Source organism: Ictidomys tridecemlineatus, chromosome 12 (genome assembly GCF_052094955.1).
Source record: "Ictidomys tridecemlineatus isolate mIctTri1 chromosome 12, mIctTri1.hap1, whole genome shotgun sequence".
NCBI lineage: Eukaryota > Metazoa > Chordata > Mammalia > Rodentia > Sciuridae > Ictidomys > Ictidomys tridecemlineatus.
The window spans coordinates 83,780,678-83,807,220 of NC_135488.1; the positions used below are offsets into that span (position 1 = coordinate 83,780,678).

A 26,543-nucleotide genomic window follows, 5' to 3' on the forward strand; every position below is an offset into this window, starting at 1 on the left:
ACCTATCCCCTCATTCATTCATTCACTTGCTTGATAAATATTTGTTGAGTCCTGCTTTAGCCTAGTGATTCATGGGATTGGTCACACTACAGCTGGGCCTGGCTGGTATGTGTGAATATAGTACCAGGAGCCTGGAAACCTTGTATGAGTTGCTTCTTTGTCAGTTCCTGTTCAGAGGTGCAAGTCTCTGTTGAAAAAGGTCTCAGGGAAAATGAGGTGGGTGTGGCAAGAGCAGGAAAACCTGGTATGTGCGGAGCAGAGGAGGATATCAGCCTGCCCTGAGGGCCAGGCTCCAGACAGCCTGTGGTTCACTCTGATTATTCTATCAAAACAGCATGTTCACTTTAAAGTCCTTTCCTTCCATGATTTTTTAAAATTTTATTTCTTAGTTGTAGGTGGACACAAAATCTTTATTTTACTCTTATGTGGTGCTGAGGTTTGAACCCAGTGCCTCACATGTGCTAGACAAGCACTCTAGCCCTGAGCCACAACCTCAGCTCCTCATTTCTGGTTTTCTAACCAGCCTGTAAGGTCTTAGGTCAATCAATAAGCCAGATGGGAGAGCTGAAGTGAGGAGATTTTGATTTTTCCCACAGTCACTAGGCTATGGCTAGGGCTGAGCCTACATTAGTCTCCCCAGCTTCATTAAAATGGGCTATATCCTAGACACCTTTGGGACTCTATATTCTATACTTTACACTTGGTCTGCAGTAGATGCTCAACCTGATCCATTTGTAGGTTCACCAGGCCTGCTGAGGAGCCAGTCAAAGGAATCTCTTCCCAGACAGGCCTCTGGAACAGAACATTTTAAATTTCAGCTCAAACTGATGGCCTCCACCATGTCTAGACACTAGCAGCTCTCTGGCTTTCACTCAGAAATTTATGATAACTAATTTCTGAATCCTAACTCCAACTGACTTCCAAACTCTAATTTTAATGCCCTGATGCTGACCCCTCTCTAAATGATCACTTCCCTAATTCTAACTGGAATACATCACTCCACTCCTAAAGGCAACTTGACCGGCTCCCAAATATTCATTAGAGGCCCAATGCCATCGTTTTTATCCTTTATACAGCCCAAAGCAGGTCCTTGCTCACCTAGAGCAAGGAGAAAGTCCAAGATAAGATGCAGGCATGCCAGAGAGGGGCTGGTAACACCACAAGTCTGTCTTCATTATGAAAGCCACCCCCTGTCCTCCTCAGGTACCCTGGCCACCATGTTGTCCCAAGCCCTTCCGGAAGGAAGAAAGAAACAATGAATAACCCTTCTAGATATTTTCCAGAGAGGCCTCAAACAGGCAAGGCCTGACCGAAAAGATGAAGCATTAATGAAGGGATTTCAGGCACTTATTCATTCAGGGAACATTGTATGACCAATCAATGTGCCAGGGCAATCTCAGTGAATCATATGTATCTTCCTGCTTTCAGGCAGATTGCTATCTAGAGGCATCAGTTTTTTGTTTTGTTTTGTATTGCACTTGCAATAAGTTAGGTACTTGAATTAACCACTTTTCCATATTTTATTGAATTGCTACAACCTAAAGGGAAGGAACTTTTTTTTTTTTTTTGTATTAGGGATTGAACGCAGGGGTGCTTAACCACTGAGCCATACCCCCAGCCCTTTTCATTTTTCAAAAAAATTTGAAACAGAGTCTCCCTAAATTGGTTAGGGCCTTGCTAAATTACAGAGGCTGCCTTCGAACTCGTGTTCCTCCTGCCTCAGCCTCCCAAGCTGCTGGGATTACAGGAGTGAGCCATCGCGTCCGGCTATTATCCTATTTTGTGGATGAAGGAACTGAGGCTCAGCACCAGTAAAACCGGTGTCAGACTCCTAAGTCCCTTCCCTGCATTGCCTCTGGGTGGGGCAGGGAACAGTTCTCCAGTAACCAATCTGTTCCTGAACCGTGTGGTCTTTGGCACCTCCTGGCCCCAAGCCTCAAGTTGTGGAGCCAGAGGATTGGCTAAATTCTCTTCGAGGCCCCGCCTACTTCTGATATGCTGAGGCTATCAGATTGCAGGCTCAGGGGGACCGGGCTGTTAGAATGGCCGCCTGACATCTGTGATCAGATCCAAGGACCCCAGGAGTTCGGTTTGCGGGTTGCTTCTGTTTTCCCTGATGTCTTTTTCTTCCCTTTTCCTATTGACCAGCATTGTTCCAAGCCATTAGAGAGTCATGGCCTACTCTGGCTTCTCATTACAGTCGCAGTCAAATTTGCTTTGCCCAAAAAGCAAAAAGCACTTCCTTAAAGGAAGCAATTCAGGTTTCATTTTATGATTGTTGTAAAATAATCGGTATGTTAGGCAACTACTCTGCCCACCCTTGTGAGAGAAATGACCCCTGCCCTTAAGGTACTTACAACGTGGTCATAAAAAAAAAAAGGAAATAATAAATACACCATAATAATAACAATACCAGGTCACATCTGTGAAGCACCAACTGCATGCCAGGCGCGCCACTTTCAACAGGATTATCTCATTTAATGTACAGCAACATAAGCACATCTCACAGTAACTTTTCTCCTGCAATATATAACAGGTGGGAAGAGTCAGGAAAATGACATCAGAGAGTCAGGGAAATGACATCAGAGCCATTCAATTTTAAATCCTGTTAAAGAGTAGCTATCTGACCCATAATGGGTGGGGCTGTGGGGAGAATGAACTTTGATTGGGCAAAGGGAGGAAGGGAAGGGGAAAAGGCATGAGGGCAGGAAAGATGGTGGAATGAGATGAACATCAGTACTCTATGTATGACTGCAAATATGATGTGACTCTACATCGTGTATAACCGAAGAAATGAAAAGTTGCGCTCCATTTGTGTACAATGGAATCGAAATGCATTCTGTTATCATGAGTAACTAATGAGAACAACACCAACAAAAAAGACTAGCTATCTGATGCTTGGAAATTACTTTAACCAGTTTGAATCTCAGCTTTCTTATCTGCAAAATGGGAATTTTTTATACCCTATGGTGGGGAACTGTTTATGAGGGCTAAGTGAAAACATGCCTATGAAGCACCTAGAATGGTGTCTGGGACAGTGAATGGGTATGCATTCTTTCATTCTTTTTACAAATACAGACTGAGTGGCTGTTACGTTCGAGGCACAGTTCTAGCTCTGATGATAAACATTAAAGAAAAGGTAGCATGTAAGCTTATTGAGTCTGCCCCCCCCCCAACTCCCATCCCCATGGTCCTGGGGATTGAACCCACTGAGCAAATCCTCAGCCCTTCTTATTTTTATTTTGAGACAAGATTTCCTGAGCCACATCCCCAGCCCTGGCCTTGAACTTTGAATCCTCCTGCCTCAGCCGCCAGAGTAGGGATTCCTGGCCTGTGCCACCATGCCTGGCAGGGCTTCTTTCTTTTTGAATATTCCCATATACTTTTTCATGTTCATTAGCTCATTTTAAGCAGATATATTTATTTACTCCAGCTTCAAAACATCCTGGTAAAGTAGGGATAAAAGAGAATTAACTCCATGTGGTTGATGGCTGGAGAAAGAAAGGCCCAGAGAGTAGATGATTCATATAACACATTTGTAACAAAATCTTTGCCACCAATTGGTCTTCTGTTGTCTGGCTTTATGCTCTGGAGGGATTGGCTCTCTCTTTTAACATCTTCTCTGATTCGCTCTACATTTCTCCTGGGAACTCTGAGCCTTCCAGAAAAAAAAAAAAAAAAAAACAGTTTCTGCCCAGAATTCACTGCCGTAGGTCCTAGCCCCTCCCACTCTTAGGACATATCTAACACAGATGAGGCTGAGTACTGAGCACCAGGACAGAGCCCTTCCCTAGTACAGACAGACTCAGTCCATGTAGATGGGGAAGAATATGTGGACAAAGAAGTCAGTGGGGACTGGGTCTTCTCTGTCAACGTTCCTGCCAACCCTAACGTCTGGTCCTCAACAAGCAGAGAACACTGCCCCCTTGGGTTTCCCATCTCTTTCTCCAGAGTTGCTCAGTTGATGAATGAGAACCTCGCAGGATCCCTGTGCAGAGTGGAAAGAACTCTATAGAGATCAGGTATACAAGGTCAGCAAGTAGTGTTTAATAAAGCTGACCCTCAAATTTGTTAGTCTGAGGCAGAATTTATCCCAAGCAAAAGTCAAAGGACCAAGCAAAGATGACATGCAAGCATGTTCACTCACTAAAGAGTTACTGAGGTTCGCAAAACAAGGGAAGCAGGCGAAATGCCCAACAGTAGGGGGTTAATTGAGGGGAATGTGGCTTTCTCTACTCTGCAATATTAGGTAGCCAAGGGAAATTCTACTACAAAATATTTCTTAAAGTGGGGATAGAATCATGATATGTTGCTAAGGGTAAAAACCAGGCCAGAATATCAAAGAAGGCCTCCAGGAAAAGGAGGCTAGGTGAGTTCTCTGGCTTTGCCATCTGTATGAAGTTTGTCTACCGCAGGTTTGTATCCTGGTTTCTGATTCTCCTTTATTTCCTTACTTTATTTTTTTGTAACTACCATCCTTTGTTTCCTAAATTCCAAAAGGAGCAGGATCTCATGAAGTCATGATAGCTCAACCAGGGTCTTTACACAAGCCGTTCCAGTTAAAGGAAGCAGGTGCTGAGTGTATATCCACCCCCATCCCCCACCGCCCCCATGCCCTGCTCAGTCATCTCTGCATCAGGGAAGCCTTCCTTAACTTCCCAGAAGGGGTGGTCTCCTCTCTGATACACCTTCTCAATCCCACATACTTCCTTTTCGTTGTTGCTCTTGCCACAGTTATTATTTTACACTGGTTTTTGTAATCACCCGATGAATGTCTTTTTCCATCTCTGCTGTCTCCCATCATGATGACAAGCATCTCATCTGTCCATGTTCACTGCACCCTCTCTACCACTCAGCACTGCTTCTTGCTGGGGAGACACCCAATGAATGTTGACGCATTCATAGCTGAATGGCTGCTGCCCACAGGTGCACAGAGGAGCCTGCAGGCGATAGCAAGCGGGAGGGAGGGGAGAGATGACAGCAGATGTGCCTATGGGGTGGAATACAGCGAGGAACCAGGGCAGGCTCTCTATACTTAGGCAAGTAGGTGGTTGCCCGTGGTGCCATTTCAGGGTCACTAGGAAGGCCCTCCCCCACCTCTGCTCATGCCTGACAGCCCTTTTACAAAAGACAAAGCCTTTTGTTGCTGAAAGGTTCTAAAGCTCAGGCCTGAATCTCAAAGCTTGGAGGGAGCTTGGCTTACATTCCTGCTAAAGGGTAAATGACTGATAGAGGATTTTCCCTAAGAGTACACTGTGACTCGGGGACAGGGAATGTGGAGGAGGCGGGGAGAAGGAGTTGAGGAGCGAGGCTGAGACCCACGATGGGAGAAAGACACCAAAACAAGAATCTCAGGGCTTGAGGTCCACCTTGACCTGCTGTTATTTGTCTTTGCTGCTTGTATGCAGCCCATTCCTACTGGGGATTCGCAGCCTCTTTGGTAAATCTGGTTCTGCAAATATTTTACGTCTGGAAAACTTTCAACAAAGATGGCGTTCGGAAGCCTGGCTCGGAGGCCCCAGGATGACAACCTAATTACGTTCCTTTTAATAGATTCTTCCCAAGTGCTCAGTCAGGGACATCTGCTCTGCTGCGGTTGCACCTTCAGGGAGGAATATTTTTAACATCATCGTGCCACAAAAGGAAACTTCTGAAGCTGGATGAAAATGGCCTCTGCCTTCCCAGGGCCCCAGGGCCCAGGTAGGGCCTGATGGTCTCCCCACTCCCACCTCCAACCCGTCAGCCAACAGGGCCGAGCTCTTTTTCATAAGCAGAGGACACATTTGGTTACTAGGAAGTGGTTCTTTTCATTTTTCTTTCCAAATTTTTCCTTTTCACAGAGGTAAATTCAACATGCTAGACTGACACACCCAGCATTCTGTGTAAGCAGGGCGGCCAGTTCTTTTTTTTTATTTTTTCCCCTTTTGCTGTGGGGGATTGAGTCCAGGGGCATTTCACCTCAAAGCTAATTCCCCAGTCCTTTTGCTTGTTTGTTTTTGTGGCTTTGGAGATTGAACCCAGGGCCTTGTGCATGCAAGGCAAGCACTCTACCAACTGAGCTATATTCTCAGGCCTTCCCCAGCCCTTTTATTTTTTATTTTCAGACAGTCTGGATAAGTTGCTTAGGGCCTCCTTAAGTTGCTGAGGCTGGCCTGAAACTTGGAATCTAAATTGCTGGGATTACAGGCATGCACCACCACGCCCAGCCACTCCAGCCAGTTTTATCATACTTACCTCATGCCCTAGCTGAGGGTCTTCTCCCAGACCCTTTTTATGTTAGAGAACAAAGGGAAGGAGAAAGCTAGGAAGTGAAGGGATTCCTTGATATTAGTAGGTCAATTTACTATGAAGGTCAATGACTGGCGGGCCAAAGGAGAACCTCTGAGATTAAGAAAAGTGAAAGGAGTCCCAGAGACCATCTGCTCCAAATCCTCTCCTCCCTTTCTACATTCGGATTACCCAAGGCCTAGACTGGTAAGGAGACATGCTTAAGGGATTAGCACCATGCCTGTGTTCTCTCACCTGTTTCAGCCCTTTCCATTAGTTCCTCACAACATGTCAGCTGACCCCTGATTGAAGAGTGACCTCTTTAGCTAGGCAGACAATTCTCTTTGCAGAGGAACCCTTGGAGCAGGGGGAGCACATATGACCTTGCCTGGTCTCAGTCCCTCATATGTCCTCCAGGAAGGAGCTGCTGAGCAAGAGGGGGCGCTGCGCGGTGCTGGTGCTGAGATTTTCCACCCCCACATCATTCGTGTAAATGACGTCTGCTTTTTTTTTTTACTAAAGGTTATAGCGCATCATAGGGATGCTGTGGAAGCTTTGTGCTTACACTTCCTCCAAGTCCCTCCCATGCTTCTAGAGAAGATAGAAGCAGCAGCCCTCCTGCCAGGGAACAGCAGACTCAGTGCTGTTTGTTTATTTCTCTCCATTAAGTATCACTTCCTCCCTCTGCTCTCACTTGACCTTCAGAGTCTTCCTTGGTCCCCTCTCCTCCACCCTCTGTGGCTGCTCTGCTGTCCGTTTATTCAAATTCGGGAGAGAAGGAATTGGGGTCCATTTGCCTTGAGCTCCAGATACCTTCCCTCTGGGGGGCCAGCATCTGGTGCTTTGGTCTTGGGTCAAGTGGAACTTCAGGGCCAAGACTGTTCACCCTCTTCTAGGAGGGGAAGTCTGTGCTGCTCCCCAAAAGGGTCTCTGGGGTCCCATGGTAGTCTACCACTTGGCCTGCATGGCACTTGGGTATGGCAGAGGCAGGGAGGCATACACCTGGGTAGAGGTGGAACAGAATCTTGGTGACATGGTTCGGGAGTCATTCCTAAAACTAAGGGAATGAACAAGTGCCCAATAGGCACCATGATAGAAAATCCTCAGTGGTGTGGGAGAGGCTCCAAGTAGCAGCAAGAGTGACACCTGTGTTGAACTTGCCTTGGTCACAACCTTCTCCAAGGCTGTAATACAAGTGGGCAAATACTTCCACGGCTGCTGCGGCCACCACCAGCTGACGCTGGTCCATGCCAGATGTGGGACTCAGTGCCTACCATGTAACAATTTATTTCATCTTTCCAATGCCCTCTGAAGTAAGTACCATTCTTATTTTGCCTGTGAAGACACGGAGACTCAGAGAGATTATGTAAAGCCAAGCTTACGCCACCAGTCAGCAATGGAGCTGGGATTCAAACCCAGAAAGCCTGTGCCCCTTTTGACTTTGCTATTCTGCCTCATCGAAAGAAGCAGTGGCCACTTCCACCAGACTGTCTGAGGGACACCATACAGTCCTAACCCCCATCAGTTCTATCCTGCTTGCCTTCTGTCTAAGGGTTCCAAAATTTGCAGTCAGTCATTAATAGACTGGAGGATATGGGAACCCCGAAGAACCTTTTGCATTCTCTGGTAAGACCTTCAGCCTAAGCAGGTACAACATGACAGGATGATTTTATTTTTAGGAGCGATGGAGGGAGTGCTCAAAGGCTGGGTGTTGAAGGAAGTAAGCAGTAAAGGCATCGTGGGTTGACATTTAGGGAAAGGAATGTCCCAATATTGGGCTTGCTTTGAGGCATCTCAGGGAAGAAACCTACCACCCCAGTACCTGTCATCCCACCAATGTCATTCCAGAGTAGCCCTGAACCATAGAACTCTCTGTGGTCATGAAAATGTTCTTTGTCTGGATTGTCCAATTCAACAGCCACCAGCCAAATGTGGCTATTGAGCTCTGGAAATCTGGCTAGTATGGATGAAGAACTAAATAGTAACTTCTAATTAATTTACTTTTAAACTTAAATTGTTATATGTGGCTAGTGGCTATCATAATGCACAGAGCAATTCTTGAGGCCTCCTTAGAATCTATATCACTGGGAGGATTATACCATTAGCAAATAGTTACTAAAACCTTAGCACCTGCCTGAGAGCTGGAGGACCAAGCTACCAGGGAGGTAAGGCCCATTTGGCTAGTGTGGGTGGGGCTTCAGGATCTTCAAATCCAGAGCCTTCCAGCAGGGTAAGTGTGACCCAGAATCTCCCTGCTTGATTTACACACATTTTGTCACTTTGCAAGTCCTACTTGAAAACAGGTCTTTATTTTATTTATTTATTTATTTTTGGTAGTGGGGATTGAAGTAGGGGTACTTTACCACTAAGCTACATCCCCAGCCCTTTTTAAGTTTTTATTTTGAGACAAGGTCTTGCTAAGTTGTTGAGAACCTCACTAAATTGCTGAGGCTGGCCTGGAACTTGCAAACTTCCTGCCTTAGTCTTCCAAGTTGCTGGGATTTACAGATGTGCACCCCCCTGCCCAGCTGCAAAAGTCTTTCATTTGTTCCTTATAGCAGCAGCCCCAAGCTGGAGATAACAGTTGAGATTCTTGTGCCCATTTTCAGGTAAGAGGATGAATGGTCCCAGGAAGGGCCATTCTCCAAAGCCAGCCACCTTTTCTGTCTCATTTTAACAGATATTGGAGGCCAAAGGCTTGCATCTGTCACTGAGAGGGCCTCCCTGGGAACCCGGCTCCAACCTGGCTACTAACTTTTGCCATCTGCCTTCTGAGTGTCTCTTTCTCGGTGCTCAGTGTTTTTATTCAAATATCATCTTGATTTATTGTTAATACAACCCAGTTGCTGTTCCATGGTTTACTTAATACTGTGCATCCATTCACTAGGGTGCCTGCCTCTCTGGACTCCCAGCCTTTGTCTGTGCTGCCAGAGTGGAATGCAGATTCAACTGGGCAGACTGGGAAAGAAGAGCTGGCCCTCCCACTCTACCACCAGCCTGTGCCTCAGACCTGCTCTCTGCACCAAATCTGATCCTAGCCCCATCCTAGTTTTCCACTGCATCACGGGGCTTATCTACTGACTTCTGGAATTTAAAACCTTGCTTGACCCATGCACCTTTTCTGTATGACTGCCTCGGCCCCGTTCACCCACCCATCAGGGCCCCACTCAAGTTTCCTGCCTCCCTGACCACCACTGCCCACACTGAACCTTGTCTGCGCCTCTGACTTCCCCACACTTGCTTCCCCTTTTTAGCAATTTATTATTTGCACTACCTTATGCAGAGTAGCCAAGGAAAGAGGCCTGCTGGCAATCAGGAAGTATAGGTTTTGGGTAAGTAATTAGACCTCTCAGACTTCTAAATTTGGGATTTGCAGGGATTGGGCCAAATTGGTGTTTTTTCGTACACTTTTCCCCCCCACAGGACAGTTCCTGGAGTCTACACTGGACAGAGACATAGGAAGGAAAGGAGTCAAGTCCTTCAGGATTTCCCCATTCCCTTTAACCAGAGAACCCACCTTGGTTTCTCTGGTTGGATTAAGAGACTAGGCTTGTGAAAGTGCTGCTGCTAACTGGGTTTATAGCACACATCTGTAATACCAGCAATGTGGGAGGCTGAGGAAGGAGGATCGCAGGTTCGAGGCCAGCCTGGGCAGCTTAGGGAGACTCTGTCTCAAAAAATAAAATAAAAAATAAAGAGAACTGGGATGGATGTAGGCTATACTCAGTGATGAAGCACCCCTGGGTTCAATCTCTAGTACTGGGAGAATAAATGCTGCTGATTAACACACACACACACACACACACACACAGAGAGAGAGAGAGAGAGAGAGAGAGAGAGAGAGAGAGAGAGAGAGAGAGAGAGAGAGAGAGAGAGAGAGAGAGATTACTACCTTCAAATTATTAATAGTTAGATTGACAGGAAGAGTTACAACTCTAACACAATGGAGTCTAGGTCTTTTTTTCTCCAATGGGTTATAGGCACTCAGGGGCAGAAGCCACATCTCTACCCTGTGGTAAGCAGGCCACTCAGTTGAGACAATCAATGCCGCGGAAGGACACCCTCTGGACACTCCTTGCTCTGTGATATTCTGAGAATCTCATCTCACCAGCCAAGCTAAAAGGCCTGAGCCTGGCATCTGCCCTCCTCAGGCCTTCTCTAGCACAAGGCCTGCAGGGGACCTCAATCCCTCCTTCTGATTGGGAGATGGGGTTTGGTGGGGTGAGGGAAGTCCCTCACTCAGGTCTGTTAACCTGAGTGTGAGATGTACCAAAGCCATTACTGAAGGCTGAGTGAGTCTCCATTCCTTTCCTACCTGCCCTGCCTCTGAAAGTAACCTTGTCCCTCTGCCCCTCAGCTTTCTCACTAGAGAGTCATGCTTATCATTTGCTTATTATTTTGAAGCAGATTTTTTTTTTTTGGTACATCCCAGGGTGCTTTACCAACGAGTCACATCCCCAGCCCTTTATGTTTTTTATTTTGAGACAGGTCTCGCTAAATTCCTTAGGGCCTCACTAAGTAGCTGAGGCTGGCCTCAAAACTGCAATCTTCCTGCCTCAGCCTCCCACTAGGATTACAGGAGTGCACCAAGTCCAGCTTGAAGCTGATCTTATATCTAGACCCCAGACTGGGGGAGCAGGGTCAGAAGTATCCCTTTGGCCCTGAGGCATTGTCCTAGCATGGGAAGAGGGAGGAACACATTTTCTTCAGAGTGACAGATTTGTAGTTAAGTCTTGAGACGCACTCACTTGCTAATAAAATCCACACAGAGAGATGGCTCTTATAAAAACCATTACTGAAGGACATCAGAGGCCAGTGTAGCTTGGCCAGGAGGGAGGGGAAGGGAAGAGTGGTTCAAGGAGGGAAGCAGAGGACCAGCTCCTGGCTGGTGTGACCGGCTCATTGCATGCAGAATGAAGCCATGGAGCTGGTTTGGCCTCAGAGCTACCTTTAACTCCCAGGTCCCGTGTTTGTGATTGTGGCTGGTGGGGCCAGCACACAGCACTCCTGTGGGACAAAACAATGAAGTCATAGGAAGCTGGAGAGGAAAAAGAAAAAAACTGGTGAGGATCTCATGAAAATCAATGGGAGATCTGTAGAGGAAAGGGATGGGGGAGGAAGAGAGGAGGGAAAGGGGAAGTACTGGGGAATAATATTGGCCAAATTACGTTGTTATATTGTGTGCATGTATTGATATGTAACAACAAATCTCATCATTTTGGACAACTATAATGCACCAAAATATTAAACATAAAAGAATGAAGTCAGAGAGGCTTATTCTTAGCCTCGTGTCTCTTCTTTCTTGCTTTCTCCTACCTTTCCCATCTTCTTCAGCGCCCAGAGCCTCTGGAACAAGAAAGGAGGGTCTCAGGGACTAGAAGGGTACCACTGAGACACATCCCCAGCCCTTTTATTGTATTTAAAGTCTTTTTCTAGTTTATTAGAGTGCATTGGAGTAGCACTCCCCCCAGAAGATATTGGGGACCCCAAGTGAGACCTATCTAAGAGGAGCTGCATCTCCAAGGGGTCCTAGAGAATGGAATTCCCAAGCCAGAGGCCATGTGTGACCCACAGAAATTACAGAGCAGCAGAAGAAGCACAGAGAAGGGAAGATGTTTAGGCAATCGGAGTGGGGTTTAGTGAGATTTCGGTCCCCACCACCTCCTTAGCCTAGTACCTTATGCATGAACACGCAAGACCCTGAGTAGGTTTGCTTGAGCCCTGACTCCCAGCCATTCCTGACTGGCCTCATCCTCCCACTGACCAGGCTTCTTTCTGATACTCATCTCCCAGTTCCTATCATTTCCTCTTCCTTCTCCTTTGACATCCATTCCTGGGGAATCAAATGAGTAGTATAATAATAATGATAATTGATATTCTGTCTGAGGTATTATATTAAGCATTACACATGCATTATTGTATTTATGTATTATACAGTATTATTTATTTATCTTTAACCACCATTACAAAGTAGGACTGCGGTGCTCATTATCCAGGTGAGTATATCAAGGCATAGAGAGATTAATGAATTTTCCCAAGACTCACCATTAATGAATGATAAAACTGGGATTCAAATCTAGGGATGTGTATTGCTAATACTTTAAGCTTTTAACCAGCTCTGTTCTCCAAATCAAAGAAAGAAAGAGGTTGGGGATGTAGCTCAGTGGTATGGTGCTTGTCTAGCATGAGGCCCTGGGTTTAATCCCAGCACCACCCCTCTCCGCAAAAAAATCTGTTAGGGAGGCTCAGAGAAGCCAATGCAGGACAGGCCTGTGCCACCACATCCAACTCTGGAGTTATTTTCTCCTAAACTCTCTCCAAATTGTTTGCACAAGGCAAGCACTCTACCACTAAGCTACATCCCCAGCCTTCCAAAGTGCTTTGATGTCAACCAGCATGGCCTTGTCCTTAGGTAGGGTGTTAGCTCAACCTCCATTCTCCCATCCTGGAGGGCCTGGGATTCCAGTCCAGAGTGTAGATTTCCTCAAAAGGAACTGGATTATAATAAATTGGACTTAATGTCCTAACATCTCAGGATAGATGAATTTTTCAGAAGGTTTTCTGACAAGAAGATCTAGTTGCAGGGAAGGAACATGAGAAACTAAAGTTCTCATGTTTGGGTGAAGACAAAGGGGCTGAACCTGTTTGGCAGGGTGTGCAGACAGATTTCTCATAAAGTAACTGTCAATCAGGGCCTTCTGATCGTGCTTCCTTGACCTGTGTCTCTGGGTCTGACCTTGTCTTTTGGGTCCTAGAAGCCCTCGGACCAGGCCTCTCTTTGTAGCTGGGGGAGTAGTTCAGACACTACTGGAGAGGGTCTGGAGACAAGCAATGGCCTATAATAGGGCCAGAAAAATGTCACTTTCACCCAGCAAGCTCTCACACCTGTCCCCTTCAGGCAGTCCTAGATGTGGTCATGCCTTGGGAATGGTCCAGCCCACTAGCTTGGCTTGTTAGTGAGTGAACTGGACAGTACACTGTGAGACAGCCTGTAAGATCTTTGGCTCCCCAGCCCATGTGAGGAAAGTAGGTTTCTCAGAGGCCTGTGCCAGACTTAGTTCCTGGCAGCCTGGTTAGGATTAAGGACTTTCCAGAACTTTCACCCAATCCAATTTAAATGAGCAAGGATTTACTTAGCCTCCCCTGAGTGCCAGCACTGTTTCTGGATACCAGCGTAGGAGACATCACGCTCTCCTCCTATTTCAATCCTTTTTTACATCCTGATAGCAGATGAAGTTTCTCAAAGCCAGCATGGCATAGTACATAGAGGCTTTGAAGTAACACAGACTTGGGTTCAAATTCCTCTGCATTCTGTAGTCCAGCCTGTGACCCCATCACTGAACCTCATTTTCTTTATCTGTAAACCATCAACCTCGTGAGGCTGAATATGATTTTTTGTTTGTTTGTTTGTTAGTACTGGAGACTGAGCCAGGGGCCTTCTCCCATTGGTTACTCCCCAGCCCCTTCTATTTTGAAGCAAATCTTGCTCAGATGTCCAAGGTAGTCTTGAAATTGCAATCCTCCTGCCTCGGCTTCCTAAGTAACTGGGATTATAGGCATGTGTTACCACTCAACTTGACTATAAGAATCATCTGAGATTGGGCATGAACTTAGATCAGGGTCCATCTGTGGAAAGCCATGATTCATCAAGAGCATCCATAAAACCAATAAGCCAACACAATCTGAGAGCTTCCTCTGTCTCCATCAACACACCCATTCAGACACATCCCATTATTCCCTACCAATCACAAAACAAAGTTTTATCTTTTTTTATCTGGCATTCAAAGCGTTCCGCATAAAGTCACAATGTAAGTACTTGATAGCCACAGGTCGCTGATGGCTATCATACTGGGCAGCACATCCCACCACTCAGAAAGTCTTGGGCAGCCCAGCTGTAAACAATGTCATAGGTCACTAACCTGAGCCCCTCATCCTGAGCAGCTTTCACTGAGGATTTAGAGAAAAGATGGTGAGCACAAGTGCCCTAGAAAGTGGGGAGTAAGTAACCCCAACAGAGAAAGAAGCAAACAGAGCCCAGGGATCCAAGGTCAGACCTTGAGGGCAGCTGCCAACACCTTTCCCACAATACACCCCCACCACTAAGTGACCCTCTGGTTCTTTTCCTCATTTTGGCCTTAGTCCTCCTAGGGGTGCCGCGGGAGGGTAAGGAGATCAGATGGAGTATCGAAGCAGGGACTTTGACTTTGTGGGCCTCTGTAACCATGTGTGACCTTTCTCTCCTCTGTTTAATTATCCCTACTTCTCCAGTTATTGGGAGGAGGGAATGCCCTGCCCATGCCCCGGCATAGAGGGAATGTTTAACAAGCAGACCTTCTCCTCACCTTTAGCTCTGATATGGAAATCTGTCTCTGTCAGAGGAGGGTGTGTGTTTATGTTTTTATAAAGAAAAAAAATAATTTAAAATTAGTAGGGGCTGGGGATACGGCTCAGTTGGTAGAGTGCTTGCCTTGCATGCACAAGTCCCTGGGTTCAATCCACCAGCACCACAAAAAAAAAAAAAGAAAGAAAAAGAAAAAGAAAAAAAAAGGAAAAAAAATTAGTAGCCATTTCCTTACAAAAGCAAGTTATCTTGAAAGAGTATGCTCCTAGCCCCCTTGCACAGTTGGGGGAAGATGGACAAAAGATTGACCATGTATTGATCATTTTCAAAGCTCACCTAACAAAAAAGGAGGGTTTACTATTCGAGCCTTCCTATATATGGTTAAAAATGTATTATAATAGAAAAAGCTGAAAAATTAAGAACACACTCCTACTAAGACTTAATGTAGGGCTGGGGATGTGGCTCAAGCGGTAGCACGCTCGCCTGGCATGCGTGCGGCCTGGGTTCGATCCTCATCATCACATACAAACAAAGATGTTGTGTCCGCAGAAAACTAGAAAAAAAAATTAAAAAAAAAAAGACTTAATGTCCCCAGGGTGACCACTGGTCCCAGACTTTGGAGTCTCTTCCCGTAACCTGAGGTGCACCTGTTCCTGATGGGGGGGGGCAGGGAGTGTGGGGAGGGGCAGTGGGTGACTGTTCACTGTGGATGTTTCCATCCTGGTATCTGTTTATTTTATAGGCAACTTGAGCCTGTGGCCTCTCAGGTGTCGTTTTTGATTCCCAATGAAGGGATCTGAGGCATGGGCCCTGGTGTCCAGGTGTCCTGGCCTCTGGCCAAGGTTTCCAGTCACTTCTCGGTCTCAACCTGGCTAGGCTAGCCGGGCTCAGAGCCTCAGTTTCCTGGGTTGGGGGGAGTCATGCAGGGCTGCCTGGGCTCTCTGTTCCATACCTGCTCAGCCTGCTCCTTCCTCGCTGGGGGAGCTACCCCTTCTTCCACCTTCCTGCAGCCTGCCAGGACTTTGCTTCCCTCACTCCTGAGAGACCCTTCACTTCCCTGGGCCTTTCTCTCACTACGTGGGCCATATGGGGTGCTCTGAGATACTGGGCCATCCCTGGGGAAAGCACTCCTTCAGGGTCCTTTGGTAACACCTTATCTTGTGGTAGCTGTTTCAGGGGCTAGCCTGGTTTCCTTGCTCGCATGCCAGTTCCAAGGGCTGGGGCTCTATATCTCCTCATTTATTTCCCACAGCACCTATCATAAAGCTGGGTACACACAGAGGGAGAATGAATGAATGAATGAATGAGTCTGACTGGCAGGAGGCCACCTGCCACCCTCCACCCTTACCAGGGGCTCTGAGCCAACCTGAGAACCATGAAGGATGGTCTTCCATCCTAATTCCAGAAGGCCAGCAGCTCCAGACAGCAATCAGCTACAGAGATACTTTCATTCCATCTGTCTATCTGCCCCTGTTGGGGAGTGGTCGGAGGCTGAGTGATTGCAGCCTGGGAAGGGTAGGAGGTTCTTGAAGTCTCTTGAGGGGGATACTGAGAGAGAACTGGAAGAGAGAGAGAGGAAAGTGGGGGCGGAGTAGAAACAAGAGAGTGGGGGATGGGAGGCACAGGGAAGAGGAGGGAGGAAGAAGGGGTCACAAAGAGAGAAAGGGAGAGATCCTCACCTTGCACATCTCCAGCTCTCTGACGTGGCTGTGCTGATATCCCCAGCACTAATTGCTTCAATTAATAATACTGCTCTATAAAATTTCAGCTGCTGAGAGCAAGTGCAAGGAAAGATGACATAATGCATTAATAATGCAGGCGGGCGCGATCGGGCTGGGCTCCTGGGGAGCTCCATTAAGGAGCGGGCTGCTGCAGTCCCCTTACCAGCTAACGCTCCCAGCAGGGCAGTGTGTGTCCTTGGGCCTCTGCAGACCGCAGGGCTCTAGTACTGTAGGGGCAGGGGTGGCGCCAATGGAAGGGAGGCTGGGGAAGAGTTTAACCTTCTCAAAAACTCCGGAGAGCACCCCTCCCATTCTTTGATCTGGACAGTTGACGTTCTCTCATTCTTATGTAAGTGCTGTGCAGTTTCTGGTTTGCTGCCTTTCCCTCCAACTGCCCCTTCCTGAATCCTCTCACATTAACAGCTACTCCCCCACATTTGACAAAGGCTGAAGTTCTTGAACAACGCTGTGTTGTTGTTTTGCAAATTCTGCATCTGTATTTACTCTCTCTGCATTTACTTCTCTGGCTTTCTGTTTCTCTCTTTCTGTTCCTGGATTCTTAAATGCTTTGGGGGAGGTAATTCTTTGTTTTAGGACAAAACACTTGTATCTAGAAAGACAGAGTTAGTGCCACCATCATATCATCATCACTAGCCACCCCACCTGCTCCCATTAAGCATCTGGAAATACACACAGTCCATGCCCCAGAATAGACAAACAGTGCCCCAGGTATAGCACTTGCAAATGCAGGAACCCAGAACTATGCTATATACAGAGCATACTGTGGAGCAGGAGAAAGGGACCAGCAGCAGGCATCCCTGATCTGAAGATAGCTATACATCACTGAGTGATTTTAGAGTGATGCAAAACCAGTTCTTTTCCTATTTGCCTGCAGAAAGCAGGCTTGAACCATTCCAAATGACCCCTGTAATACAGGCCTTCTCATTCTACCATCTAAATTGATGCTATAGAATGTTCCAGCAACATGGGGTTTATATGCAAAAATCTTTGTTGCTATGTGCATTTTTCTGATAAAAGGGTCCACAATTCTCCAATCTCTGATGAGTCTCCAATTGCTGATGGGTCTGATGGTCAAAGGCTACTGAAACACAGCTCAAATCTCCTGGGGAAGTTGGGAACTTAGATGACCAGGGTGCTTAAGTGAACCTATCTGTCCATCTCTGTATCCATGGCTTTATGTTCCATCCATGGACCTCCTGTTTCACACTTGGATTTCTGCAGTCAATGTTTATGTCAAAAGGGTTCAAGGTCTGGAAATAGAGAAGGCAAGAAGAGGTCCACTCTCCTCTAAGACTCAAGATCAAATGAAAATTCATGCTTTAAGTCTTGGCATCCAAGCCCAGACTAGTGTCCCTATTTTATAGTAGGACTGAAGTATGTGCTGGCAACTCACTGTGTCTTCTAGAACAGACTTCATTTCCAAGGAAGGAAGAGGACAAATACGTGCTGAGCAACATATGCAGTTTCTGTTCCAAACAGCTTGGGATGATCCTGACCATATTCCCAGGAGGCAGACCCTCCAGCTCTACTCCATTTGAGGAGAATATAGATTCCAAGAGGGTCAGAAACATGAGTAGCAGAGTTGAGATGTGAATCCAGGCCTTTTTGTCATCAAAATCCAGCTCTTTGCATTATGGAGAATTGTCTGGATTCAAACAGTAGCCCTTGGAAGCATGTGCTAGAGCAAGCCTGCTTAATCCCCACCTTGGGTCTCCGATTTTCATTGACTGTTCTTCGCATTTGTTCAAGTCCAAGCAGGCTTTAAAGACCTAACTTCAATCTCACTTCCCCCATCAAGCCTTTTCTAGACAATTTCAGCACAGAGTGATCTCTCTGGACGAGATGAAGGGTATGAGTAGGTTAGGTACACAAAGGAGCGGCTGTGGTGGACACTGTTGATTTCATCCATTTTCCATGTATTCATATCTAACAAACAGATCCTGATTTTTGTGGAATACTTTCTCCTCCTTTTTGACATAGTAGGTAGTGACCTCATCCCAGTCCCAGGAGAGGACTGTACCTAGTGTGAGCCAGTGGTAGAAATCGGACCCCCTCACCCACTGGGAATGGTCAATAGTGAGATGTCAGGAGAAACCTTCTGGAAAGCTCCGGGGGAAGAGACACGAGACAAGACAGTCCTTCCTTCTTCAGAAATGTATTTCTATGTCTAGAACTGCAGTGGGCATCCTGCCACCCAGCTTGAGGTCAAAGCCCACTCAAGGACAACAGAGCAAAAGAGAAAGTACTACTTGAGCTACTGAATCCAGCATCCCAAGCCTGCCCTTCCTCCAAACCTCTGCTATGAGAGAAAATAAATTCCCTTGTAGTTAATGCTTATTTGAATTGAGAGTTTTTTGACTTGCTGATGAAAACATCATCACTGACACACACACTACCACCACTACCCTTTATTCTTTTGCAGTGTTGGGCATAGAAGTCAGGGCCTCATGCATGTTAGGCAAGTGCTCTACCACTGAATTCAATTTTGAAATTTTATTTTAAGACAGGATCTCTGTAGGTGGCTCAGGCTGGCCTCAAACCTGTGATCCTCCTGCCTCAGCCTCTCAAGTAGCTGTGATTACACGTGTGTGCCACCGTGCCCAGATGCTCTTCTTGACATTTATTACAAAGTACCTTGTCATCTCTATTGTACTGTTGTCCTGTTATTTAACTTTTTCTGTGTTTGTCTTGTCTATATAACAAAACCTTCCAACTCACATGGATAGCCTCTGAATTCTCACAGACCTTCCAAGTAGCAGTCAAATCTGTCGTCTATTCATTTCAGAAATATTAATTGAGTCCTACTATGTGCAGGATACACAGATACAGTACTAAAGAGTGAGCAAGTTAGGGATAGTTCCAACAGCTGTGAGGCTTATGGTCCTAATGAGGAACACAGGTATTCAGAAATAAGCCTTGAATGGCAACTGGGAAGAGTTATGAATGGAGGGACCAAAGCTATGTTATGGTACAGCAGGAGGACTTGCCCTAGCTGGTGGGGGGGGGGGTCAGGTGAAATATCTCAGAAACTGAGATCTAAAGGATGCATGGGCACAAACTGGTGAAAAGGGGAGTGGGATACTCCAGGTAACAAGAATAGAGAGTGTCCTCTCTTCTCCCCAAGTCCCCCTGCTTTGACTCAGGCCCCTGTCACCTTGGGCGTGGACTGTTCTTGTTGCTGTTTAACTGGTTCTTCAGCTCACAGTCTTGTCCCCCTCGCTCCCTCTTCCTCTCAGCTGTGAGAGCTAACTATTAGAGCATGTTGGGGGCCTCCATTATCCACCAGGACAAAGTCCATTTCTTTAACAAGGTCTGCGTGATCCAACTTCTCTAACCTCATTTTCTGCTCTGAGAACACCTTGCTTTAATTATCAACCATACATGACCACTGGATCTTTTCATACTGTTCTCTGTGCCTACAACACCCTTCCAGGCTTCCTCCGCATGGCTGCCCGGACTGTTCAGATGTTACATCCTCCGGATTGGGCTCAGTAGCCCTCCTCTGCTGCGCCCTCTGCATACCAAATCATTCCCTGATGGGCATCTCCTCAATTAGAATGGAGGCTTTCCAATGCAGGGACCCTGTTTCATATGTCTTCATATTCCTTAAATAGTATGCCCCCAGGAATCATTTGTTAAACTGCACTTTGACACTTATTGTCACACCACAGAATCTGTCACTGCTCATCTTATATTCCATTGGCTCTTTCACGTGTGCTGCCTTAAGCTAGAACTAAGAGAATCTGGGGCAGGGCAGGGTTTAACTGCTCTCAAGTTGGCTCCTACTCAGGTGCACTTTTTTTTTGGGGGGGGGGGGCTGATGCTAGGGATTGAACCCAGGACTTTGTGCATTTGAAGCAAGCACTCTATCAACTGAGCTGTATCCCCAGCCCTAAGGACTTGACTTTTGTAGGGGAGCAGGAGCAATTCTCTTTTCCTTAACCATCTAGATTCTAAGTTCCAGAGGCCAGACCTTGTCTTGCACTGCTCAGCAGTCCTCATAATGTTGAACACAGCTGGTCCCTGAATAAGCATTCAGTAAGTGTTAAATTAATGAAGGGATGAATGCATAAATGGATGGATGGAGTTGAATAACAGTTAAACATATTGCTTCTACCTCTCCAGTTGGGAAATTACAAATGAGTCCTTCTCTTATTGCCAAAATCCTCGCAGGCAGGCCTCGGGAGGAAAGGCATCCTAAAAAAAGGAATATCCACGGGGATATTCATGGAGCCTCTACCCTTCCAGCGTGTTCTGTCATGTTTATTGCTCAAGTTGCCTTCATCCTCCTGGCTAAGAGGGCTGAAGGAAGGGGAATCCAAAGGGTTCTTGGAACACGTGATCCTGAGCTTTCAGGCTGGAGCCCACCGCTCCCTCCTCCCTGACTATGCAGCTCCGTGGCTAAGTAACCCTTATGGATTGTGGCCCAGAGCTCCCCTTTCTCTTTTCCTGCGGTGATAGCTTCCTCTGGAAGTGCTAATGCTCTGGAAGTGCTCTCCTGCAGGCCCTGACACTCAGGAGGCCTTGAGCGAGCAGAAGTCTGCAGAGATAATACAGGCTGCTCACTCACTTCTGGAAACACTGAGCAGGCCCGCTCCTGGGGTAGTCTAGACAACAAAACCAGCACATTTTTAGAGGGTTTGCTACTGAATTATAGCCCAGGCCCTGGGAAGCAGGCCTGGAGGAGGAGCTGAAGGGAACGCTGTGTCCCTTGGGAGATGTCCCCTTAAAAATCGATCAGCCAGGCCTATTTGTAGGTGACAGTGAGGACTAGCCTGCTGCTAGACATAGAGAGAAGGTGGAACTTCCAGCAGAGGCTGCTGAGGGCCTGGCTGTACATCTAGCCTTGCTTGGAGTTTGAATGCTGACCCCTTAAACAACCCCATGTGGGACTCGGATGTTTGTTCCTTACTGTCTCTGAGAGGGCAGGACTACCTACATAACTTGGGGAAAAGAAAAGTCTGGGATCCTTCGTTCAAAATAACATATGAAGAATTCTAAGATCATGGCAGGAGAGCCTTAAACCAAACAGAAGGCCCATCTAAGCTTGAGGCTCTGTGATGTCACAGGTGGCCCGCCCTGAATTTGGCCCTGCAGAGGGTTTAGGTGAGGAGAATGTGAAAGAGGCTACAATGAGGAGAATGTGGGCAGGGCAGGGTTTTCCTCAGCATCAGCAACTGCACTTAGTTCACCCCCATCCTACAGGCTGTAAAGGCAGGGACTTTACCTTTGTGGGGGGCAGGAGCTCCTTTCCTCATCCATCACAGCATCCATAGCTGACATACCACCTATAACAAAAGACAGATTAATAAGAGAAGAACAGGACAAATGTATTTCACCGGAATTTTACGTGATACTGAAGACTTTAGAAAGACCTAGGGGAACTAAGTGCTTTCTGCTTAGGTTGAATGGACAGTGTGCTGAGGGTCATGGTGCATGCCTATAATTTTAGCAACTCAGACGGTTGAGTCAGGAGGATTGCAAGTTCAAGGCCAGCCTCAGTAATTTTGCAAGACCCTAAGCAACTTAGCAAGATCCCATCTCAAAATTAAAAAAAAATATATATATATATATAAAATAAAATAAAAAGCTTAATGAGACCCTGTCTGGGGATGTGGCTCAGTAGTTAAGCACTCCTGGGTTCAATCCTCAGTAATAAATAAATAAGCAAATAAATAAATAAATAGGAATGGGGATGTAGCCCAGTGGTAATCAGACCCTGGATTCAATCCTTGATACTGCAAAAAAAAAAAAAAAAAAAAGAAAGAAAGAAAAGTAAAAGAAAGAAAGAACAGTTGTATAGATATATAAAAGGTATGATTTAGACAAAATGGGCATGATCTAATGGCAATAAACAGGAGAATTTAGTTAGTGAAGGCTGTTTGTTCAGATTCTTCTTCTGTTTTCTTCATTTTCTTTTCTCTGGATAATAGGTCAGGGCATCTGTCATATGAGGGCTTCAGAGGAGAAGGGAGAGAAATTTTCTTTTGGCCTGAGGGTAGAAAGGTGGAAGAAGGTCAGATAGTGACCCTCCTGCTTGTGCTAAAGTGCCATATTTGGGGTATGCCCATCACCTTCCTTAGTTTTCCTCCCCAGGGTCCAAGGCACTCGCTGTGCACTAGATGAAGTGAGGGCTATTCTAGTTTAGTTTAGAGATTTCTTATGTGTGGTGTGGAACCAAAATGAAGGAGGCTGCAGGGCCTAGGGCCTAGGTCAGCATCAAGACCCACATACCCTAGGGGTGGCTGTTTGTTCCAGTACCTTCTGATTAAGTTAAGGCACCCAGGAAGCCCACTCTCAACATGTACTTTATCTGATAATCAAGGAAGAGGTTAATACATTATCCCCTCAATACTTAAAATTCTATATTTTCTTCAGCAAATAAGCCGTTAAGGTAGGTAATTCAGAGCCAATATGGAGTATTAATTTATTTATTGCGATACAGAGGACTGAACCTAGGGGTGCTCTATCACTGAGGTACATCCTCTGCCCTTTTTATTTTGATTTTTAAAAATTTGAAACAAGGTATTGCTTTGTTGCTCAGGCTGGCCTTGAATTTGTAATCCTCCTGCCTTAGCATCCCAAGTCCCTGGAATGACAGGTATGTGCCACTGCACGCAGCTTGGAATTTTAAAATGTACTTGTACAGCAAGAGTTTATTTATTTTCTCTCTCTTTTTTTTTTTGTAGTGCTGGGAATTGAACCCAGGGCCTTGTACATGTGAAGCAAGCACTCTACCAACTGAGTTATATCCCCAGTCCCACAAGACTTTATTTAAATTGAAGATATATTTTAACTTGAAGACTCAGTTTTGTGAAAGTCTGAAAGTTTTTGTGAAAGGTGGCAGAATATGGTACCTCAAAATATGCCATTTTGGCATATTATTATAGAATTATAATTATATTATATAGTATAATTATATATTATACATATTTATATTATATTTATATATAATATTAATATATAGGATTATGGCCCAGGAGTTCCCCTTTCTCTTTTCCTGCTGTGATAGCTTCCTCTGGAAGTGCTAATGCTCTGGAAGTGCTCTCTCTGGCAGGCCCTGACACTCAGGAGGCTATCATAATATTAATATGATATATATTAATATTATATATTATAATCATATAATTATATATTAATATTATATAATATAATTATAATTATATAATATAATTATATAATATATAATATAATATTTGGCATATTATTATATAACATTTCTTATAGTGCTAGGAATTAAGTCCAGAAGAGCTTTACCGCTGAGATAAATTCCCAGTCATTTTTATTTTTTGTAATTTTGAGACAGGGTCTTGCTAAGATGCCCAGATTGGCCTTGAACTTGAGATCCTTCTGACTCAGCCATCCAAGTAGCTAGGATTACAAGCATGTGCCATGGCATAGGGTGACATAAAAATTACTTTGAGCTAAAAGCACGTGAAAATAGCAAGTTACAGTCTGGTGCTCTGATATCTCCCCCCCTTTTTTTTTTCTTGAAAGCAAGAGATAACACCCCTGAGCGTGTCCTCCCAGTAGCAGAAAGAAGCAACATTCTTATCACCAGGGACGGGATTCAAGGCTGAAAAACATCCATACCAACCAACCTTGTCAGCTAACCCTTATTTTGTAGTCACTTCTTCATGATTAACTATTCCCGATCAAAAACAAGTTACTTTGTGAAACTCTTTGTCCAACTCAATATATAAGTGTCTAACTCTATTTCTTTGGCTCTTTGCTTCCATATGAGGGTTCCTGTGCCATGTAATATTTATGTTAAATAACTGTGTACTTTTCTCCTGTTAATTTGTCTCATGTCCATTTAATTTTCAGGCCCAGCTGAAATTCCTAAGAGGGTTGAGATAAAAGTTTTGCCTCTCCTCCAAAGTGAAAAATTTCCCTTAACTAGTAATTCTGCATAGTCCCAACCAAACATCAACAGGATTATCTTTGTTTTGAACATGACAGAAACAGTATTAAAATTTATTTGGAATTTATTTGGAATAAACATGGGAGAAAAACAGGGAAATAGTAAATATAAATAATATTTTTAAATAAGGGGCTAGGATGTTAGGTATTAAAGTATCTTCTAAAGGACATATAACAGGGTCTCTGGGACCATCTGGGTGTCACACAGTTGCCTTCAATTCCCAAGGCCAGGGATCCTCAGGCTGTCCTCCATGAGTCAATGCAACCCATCCCCATCAACACTAGCTGAGCAGAAGGTCTTAGGAAGGACATGGACAGAGCCCCTCTCAGTTATCCAGGGCTAGGACACACACAGCTGTGGAGGCTCCAGCGCAGTGTTTCATCTTTCTGCTGGTTATTACCTGGGTCCTTGGGCTTTGTGTACCTTGAGTGCCTCTATCCAAAATCCAAAGCATTAATTTAGAGGACAGGTAATAATTAGGGTCATGATTTGCTTTAGAAAAAAGCTGCACTGATGGAAATTGGGTGTGGTGTTCCTCTGGGTGTTGTTGGCTCATCCCTCATCCCTCTTCCTAGCCCTTCTTACTTGCACAGATAATTGAGAGTGGGGACTATTCCAGAAAACAGTGGGGATCCAGCCATGTGGACATTTTTTCTCTCCCTCCGCCTTCCTGGCAGCCCTGGACTCCCTTCCCACAGGGGCACTACTTGTTTCTCTATGAATTTGCTTTGGGGGAAAACGGTTTACAGGGAGTGTTTGAAGCCAAAGCCCACAACAGCAGTTCTCCCTTGCAGAAACCGCTCCTTGTTTTTGACAAACACTGGATATTCACAGCAAGAAGCTTTTATATTCAACTGAGAGCATAGACCTTGTTGAGCCCAAGGTAGATTTCCAGTCTTTCCCTGTCTCTCACTCAGGACTAGTCGTCCCGGGTGGAGTTATTGCTGGAGTCTGGGAGAGAGAAAGCAAACGTGCACATCCAGCAGGAGTCCAAGTGGGGTCTGGGCGCTGTCACTTGCTGGCTGAGACAGATCAGTGTCTTTGCAGACTGAGCCGCTTGTTTATTTGAATACTGCAGCAGGAACCGGAATGCAGGTTCTTGAAGCCCAAAGGCAGCAGGGGCTGGAGCTCAGGGCCTATCTGGTTCTTAATGGGTCCTCAGAACTGGCTTCCCAGGAGCCAGAGGGCTGAGACTGTGGGCCCAGCACCACGCCTCCCCACAACACCCCTCCATCCGCCCGCCCGCGGCTTGCTGCATTGCACCACTGATTTTAGTGAAGACATCAGTCAGCCTCCCTCCCTCCTGTGATCTGCTTGCTGCTCTGCTCTGACAATTACATTGGCTGCTGCAGAGAAGTGCTCATCCCCACCGACATATGGCTTTTTAAAGTGATAAATTGCATTAGCAAATTTCTTATTAGCTCTGCTGTCAGGAGGGAGCTCCTGCCACGTTAGCTTGCTAAGGCTGATGCATAGCTTCCTGGCCATTAATTACCATGCCAAGGGCTAAAGAGACTCAGGGGCTTGTGGGTGGATGGGTGGAGGCCCTTGTTCTCCCTTCCCTCTCCCATGGGAGGTTGGGGAAGGCTGACCTTGGTGGCTCTTGAGCTGTCTTTGTTCTGATTCTGCAGTGGCTTTAGACTTGGGGCTCCTGATTTTCACAGGAAGGGCACAGAATGCCTATTTACCATCTGGGTTGCTTGAGGTTGGGTTCCTACCCTGGGCCTCCAGGATTTGGCAGCTTGAAATCTGCACAGTGTCTCTTTTGAAGCTGCATGTTCAAGGCAGAGCCTGGACTAGGTCCCAAAAAGGTGCTCTGGCTTCTCCTTGGGTTGGAGGCCAGTGAATCTCCTCATTCGTCCTCTCTTCATTCCAGACAGCAGAAGAGTCTCCTTCCTGAAGGTGACGTCATGTCTCCTGCTTCAGGCTTCTTTCCGTGGCTATCCAAGGAACTGCATATTCAAGATGCTCAACCTAGATTTCCATGGATTCAAGCTTCCTTCTTGCATAGGAATTACAAAAATTTAATTTTTGGTGAGCAAAACATTTGAGAGGGGAAACATTTCAATTTCTTGTTTTACCCTACTACCCCAAAATAATAGAATCAGACAAAAGAAACAGATCCTCATCCCCAGGAAAAAATGCATTTCAAGGTCTTGCCAGATGCCCCACAGCTCATTTTTGAATTCCCATATTATAGGTGCTCTTCTCAATCTCCTCTGGACAGCTGAACTCCAGAAACTAAGCATATCAGCAGCCCCAGCCACAG

At 45.8% G+C, this 26,543-nt stretch overlaps 1 long non-coding RNA gene across 1 annotated transcript in view; it reads right to left on the reverse strand.

The window, feature by feature from the left end:
• The window catches only part of LOC120884891 (uncharacterized), a 77,726-nt gene that overhangs the window by 42,890 nt on the left and 8,293 nt on the right, over nucleotides 1-26,543 (reverse strand). Inside the window, exon 2 of the long non-coding RNA XR_005727301.2 lies at nucleotides 21,578-21,638. This is a non-coding gene — a long non-coding RNA (uncharacterized LOC120884891). The remainder of the gene's footprint in view (nucleotides 1-21,577; nucleotides 21,639-26,543) is intronic.